This window comes from Strongylocentrotus purpuratus, unplaced genomic scaffold (assembly GCF_000002235.5).
Source record: "Strongylocentrotus purpuratus isolate Spur 01 unplaced genomic scaffold, Spur_5.0 spur5_scaffold_20, whole genome shotgun sequence".
Lineage (NCBI taxonomy): Eukaryota > Metazoa > Echinodermata > Echinoidea > Camarodonta > Strongylocentrotidae > Strongylocentrotus > Strongylocentrotus purpuratus.
The window spans coordinates 14,994,798-15,000,797 of record NW_022145606.1 but is presented as its reverse complement, the minus strand read 5'-3'; positions in this window follow the sequence as shown (position 1 = coordinate 15,000,797).

The following is a 6,000-nucleotide window of genomic DNA, read 5'->3' as shown; positions in this document are numbered from 1 at the left end:
TCTGCCATGCATTCGATGTGAGGTAATTTTAAACTTAAACATGCACCTTATCCATTTCGATTGATTGTTACCCCCCCCCCGTTTGCGTACAAACGTGCAAGCTTAAAATGCTCCAACATACCCCCCCCCCCGTTTTAATTTTCGCATTAAAGCAATGCCCCCCTTTCTACGCCCTTGAATAAAGACTTGCAAAGGGGAGGAACAGTAAATTACATCCTGGTGAAACCACCTCATTGTGTATAGTTCATGATAATTTTGTAAAACAGTTCATAACAATAAAATACTTCTAAGGAGTGGAATGTATATATATTCATAATGTTACATCAATTAGTTCTATTCAGCTCTTGGTTATTACAAATAAACAAACAAGTCATATCATTTTTAACCATAAATAAAGTTAATTCCCCCCCCAACGTTGACTGTTTTTTTAAAATCTCCTATTAAAGAATTGTTATCAGCTGTGGAGTGCATTTTACCTTTTTGATGTCATACAAACACTCCATCGAACAAGGCAACATGATAAACAGGACGCAACGCAAACCATTCAAAGATATGAAAATAAAAATAAAACTGTCAATAAAAAAAACATTCTGCACATACTATACAGCGATATTGAGAGATTTCCTCGAAATGCCTCTAAAGAAGTTTTACATCACTGTAGTGTTAGTTAAAATTAGGTTCGATCAAATGAAGTACCATTCATACAGTTACCGTTAAAAATATAATAAAACAACAAACACAACTAATATTGATAATGATGACAAAAACCTTGAAACCATGTGAATACTTTAAGACGTAACATAAATATGATGATAAGTAAATAGGTGTTGTGATCTCATGGAGAAGTCAACGGATATGGATTGTTATTTTATGCACAACTTGACTTCATATAAAATACTCCTCCGAATACTCTCAATGTAATCTTTTCTCCTTCCCCGATCCTCTCTGTCCCTTCTTTTCCTATGCATTTTAAAAATATTTTTCTTCCTTCCTTTAATTTGTATGCATCGCTTCATATTTTATGTATTTCTGTTTTGTTAATCTTTATTTTTAAGAGGACGTCACTTCACATTCTAATTGCTTATATAGCGCTTTTTCATCAAACGACCAGAGTGAGCCCGGGTATATTATTACCCCGACCACGGGATTCAACTACTATTCTGCCAATGGCAGCTCATATTTCTACTCCCTGGTAAGCATTCCAGCTAGTCGCCATATCAATTGTGCACACATGCCAATCCTACCATAACAACGTTCGCATCATACCAGGGTTCTGTTTTGTTAATCTTTATTTTTAAGAGGACGTCACTTCACATTCTAATTTCTTATATAGCGCTTTTTCATCAAATGACCAGAGTGAGCCCGGGTATATTATTACCCCGACCACGGGATTCAACTACTATTCTGCCAATTGCAGTTCATATTCTTACTCCCTGGTAAGCATTCCAGCTAGTCGCCATATTAATTGTGCACACATGCCAATCCTACCATAACAACGTTCTCATCATACCAGGGTTCTGTTGTGTTAATCTTTATTTTTAAGAGGACGTCACTCCACATTCTAATTTCTTATATAGCGCTTTTTCATCAAATGACCAGAGTGAGCCCGGGTATATTATTACCCCGACCACGGGATTCAACTACTATTCTGCCAATTGCAGTTCATATTCCTACTCCCTGGTAAGCATTCCAGCTAGTCGCCATATTAATCGTGCACACATGCCAATCCTACCATAGCAACGTTCGCATCATACCAGGGTTCCGTTTCACAAAGCCTTATTCCATTGACAAATGACAAAAGTCAATGACAAATCTGCTGATAACCGATAAGATGCAAGGACTTCACTAGCTTATAACAAAGACTGCCATATGTCACTGGTGACAAGTTCTGTGAAATGGGGCCCTGGTATCCATATAACACCTACATAGGTAGAGAGGAACAATAAGATAAGATGTCTTGTTTAAGGATTTAAGTGCCGTCACGGTGCCAGGGCTCGAACCCATGATCTTTGCATTTTCAGTCGAGTATTTAAAACCTATCTGCACTAGTTTAGCCAGGAGGGATTATACCTTCCTGCATAGTCACTGACAGGTGGCTATCTCATTAAATCAGCTCTCATTTAACATAAGAAAAAGGGGATCATGCAAGACCAATAGTCACCGATTAGGCATTGTTTGTTATAATATAGAGTGTGAAAGTAGCTATAAGTAGTGCGGTGGGGCTTTAAACCCTTCGAATACAAATCTTAATCCAAGTGTCTTGAGAATCAATGTCAAAATACAAAACAAGTCCGTCATTAATCTTACTGGAGTTCAATAAAAGATACAAATATTTGTTTATAGTAGGAGACCAGCCTGTAGGTCCCGTGACCAATCTCTAGGAACAAAGGTTTGCAAGTGTTTTTTTGTTCCCTGATGAATACCGAACAATTTTAAATTGGGCTGCCCCCTTGAATATCCCGGGCATTTTCGTGAGGGGTCAACAAAGGTCACACAGGAATAAAAATTCAAATAGTTCCAATCGTATCAATATGCATATCAAATTACTCGTCTGGTCATGAGGATTCCAAAAATGTATAGTTTGCTATACCTCCGACCTTAAATGAGGGCGCTATGGTAAAAAAATGTTGAAAGGTCAACACACTTTTAGCTGGTGGTCAAATTTACCAACACAGTTAATCTTATCAAATTGCATATCAAATTACTTGTCTGGTCATAAGGATTCCAAAAATATATAGTTTGATATACCTCCGACCTTAAATGAGGGCGCTATGGTAAAAAAGGTCAATGCACTTTAGAAATTCACCAACACAGTTAACATTGTCCGATTCTAATGATTTTAGGGTCTAATAATATGTTTTCTGACATGGCAAATTCAACTATACAATTTTCAAAAGTAAAAGTGCTTACCTTGACCATGTACATTCAAAATGGCTGCCGTTTCGGTGACAAACATCTAACAACTTCTTATCCATGGGTTTGGGGGAAATTTCAAGGTTATGGCAACCACTTTTGATTTTAAAAGTTGCTTAGTTAAATTTGTTATGTCAGAAAACATATTATTAGACCCTAAAATCATTAGAATCGGATCCTGATTTTCTTGTACCCTTCAGGCTTGGCAATTTTATCTTATTCTTCTCCTTCTTCTTCTTCTTCTTCTTCTTCTTCTTCTTCTTCTTCTCCTTTCCCTTTTCTTCTCCTTTTATTTATTCTTTTCTTTATTTTTAGACTTATTTTCTTCTTCTCCTTCCTTTTTCTTCTTCCTTCCCTTTTCCTTCCTGTTCTTCATTCACACTTTGATTTTATTGCCTTGCCTTTGCCTGTGTAGGCCTATACACTCGTATCTATCTTGTATTGTTTTTTTAATGACTTTTTAAGTATATCTATCCTCCATTTTACCATAGTTTTACAAAAATGTATTGAATTTATATCTTTACAAGTATGCTTGTTTTTGTTAGATTGAGTTGCCTTCACCCTTCTTCCTAAATGACAAGTCTCAGATAAAACGTTTCTAAAAATTCACTGCAATCTTTGCTTGAAAATCTACTTTAATTTCGTGTACAGTATATGAATGCAAACTTTTTAACCCGTCGTTTAAATTGGAGAAAAAATAAATAAATAGAAAAAAGATCTTTATGAAAGTGTACCATCCAGATAGAAATAGGTTGCATTGTGTGATATGGGTTCCATTTGAAATGCTATAATCAAAATCAGTTTCAAATATTTTTTCTATGAGGAGATATTGCAAGTTATTATAAACTTTCAATATTAAAGCACAAGAGCGTCGTATAGAATTCTCGACGCCCCGTATATGTGCTCGCAGTAGAATATGGCGCGCACGTATTTGTCCTCTCGTTCCTTCTTGTATCCATCCTTTTTTACCGTTAACTTATAAATTATCACGCTGATTCTCTTTTAGGTTACTTTTATATATTCAAGCTGTACACACATTATATGTTTAGGTGATTGATACAGTTTATTTCAATCTCATTTGAATACGCCGATGTTTATACTGCAATAAGACACACTTGTGAATCAGATTCTATGATATTTTTTTTAAATTTATTTTTACCATCACCAGAATTTGCGGAGGTCACGGGGAATTCAATTTGCTTGCCGGACCTAAGATCTCAATACTAGAGGATAGGAGTCAACTCAGTCCCTCGATCTGTGACAGAAATTGAAACTGACCAAGAGTTTGTATTACAAACAACTGAATCTCAGCCATTGCATGAATTTGATTTCATAATACAAAATACATAACAATTACATTCTCAAACATCAATACTCAATCGAGAACATCTGTAAATGTATTTCACGCGTGCTTGGTATATCTGATCAAATATTGAAACAAATTGTTACTGGTAATTTTGGCATTAAAAAAACAAACTTATGTAATCTGGATAGCTGAAACAAGAACATATCAATATCAAATATATGCAAGAATATGTTTGTATTGCAGATTGAGTTGTACTGGACCTTAAATGAGAATCGTATTTAAATGTTTAGCATTGTTATTGATAAAGTGATGTTTCTATAAATGTACCATCTTCAATAATTTAGTAATGCAAGTAGTAGATACTCTTAAAACTAAATTGAAATTGGACAAATAGACATAATAAATTTAGGACGAGTGGTTTGTTCTTCTAGGATATGAAGTTATATCAATTCACTTAGAATATTGAAAAATTTGTAGGTTTACCTAGAACCATGTCGATATTAACGATATGAATAACAGTAGACTGATGGTTTTCAGTCATTCGTTGGTTTCAGCAATACATAGAGCATTCCCGTGAAAAAAAGCGAAATGATCTAAATCCTAAATTAAAGAAATAAGATATACATGATTATTCATCATGTTTATGGCACTGTTCATTTTTAAGTAAGAAAGACTTTGAAGGGGTATTAAGGTATTAACAGTATTGAATGTCACCTTAGATCTTTGTATATATTTTATAATTTATAACATTATATCTGATGGCCTTTCTGTCATTAATTGATTTTTTTTTAGCCATGTATATTAAAAAGTGTCCAGATGTCAAAAGATATGTTTATTAGTTTTAATGCCAAACTTCATAACGATGCTTTATTACCTTTCTATACTATTAGATAAAGGAAACCTTACCCAAAGAATAATGGTAGGTATTCTTAAAAAAATATATGTATTCCTGCCCTTTGATGGACACTATTCCTTACGAAAATGTACAAGACATATGAAGAGTTTTATTCCAAAAGGAGCTAAATCCACTTTGGGTACTTCTGAGTAAATCACCTTTTTTATTTCTCTACTTTCCCTTTAGCCATGGACTTTAATGTTGTTATATATTATAAAGGAGTCACCCTGGACCAATAATATATGATGAGAAAAAATCTACCAGTTTTTCCTGATTTTTACTAAATTTTTAGAATTATTTTTTGCGTGGATTTAGCTCCTTTTGGAATGAAACATGATATTGTACCTGGAAAATTTCATATTTTCTCAATAAAGTCACTGAAATTTATTCAAATTTAGTAGCAAACCTTTCCTTTTAAATAATAGTTGTGAAATCACAACTAAAAAAAGCTTTTGAAAAGAAAGTAAACAACATATCACATTTTCATTCCAAAAGGAGCTAAATCCGTTTCATTCCAAAAGGAGCTAAATCCATGTTTCATTCCAAAAGGAGCTAAATCCGCAAAATCTAAAAATTAAGTAAAAATCAGAAATAAGTGGTAGATTTTTTTTCTTATCATATATTATTGGTCCAGGGCGACACCTTAAACATTTATAACAACATGAAGGTACATTGCTAAAGGGAAAGTGGAGAAATAAAAAAAATGTGATTTACTCAGAAGTACCCAAAGTGGATTTAGCTCCTTTTGGAATGAAACCGATTTGGATTTAGCTCCTTTTGGAATGAAACAAGATATTGTACCTAATTTTTTTCATACTTCCTGGTGAAATTTTCGAATGTGATATAGTGCATTTTGTCCCCATGTAGGAAATCATTATTTTAAGAC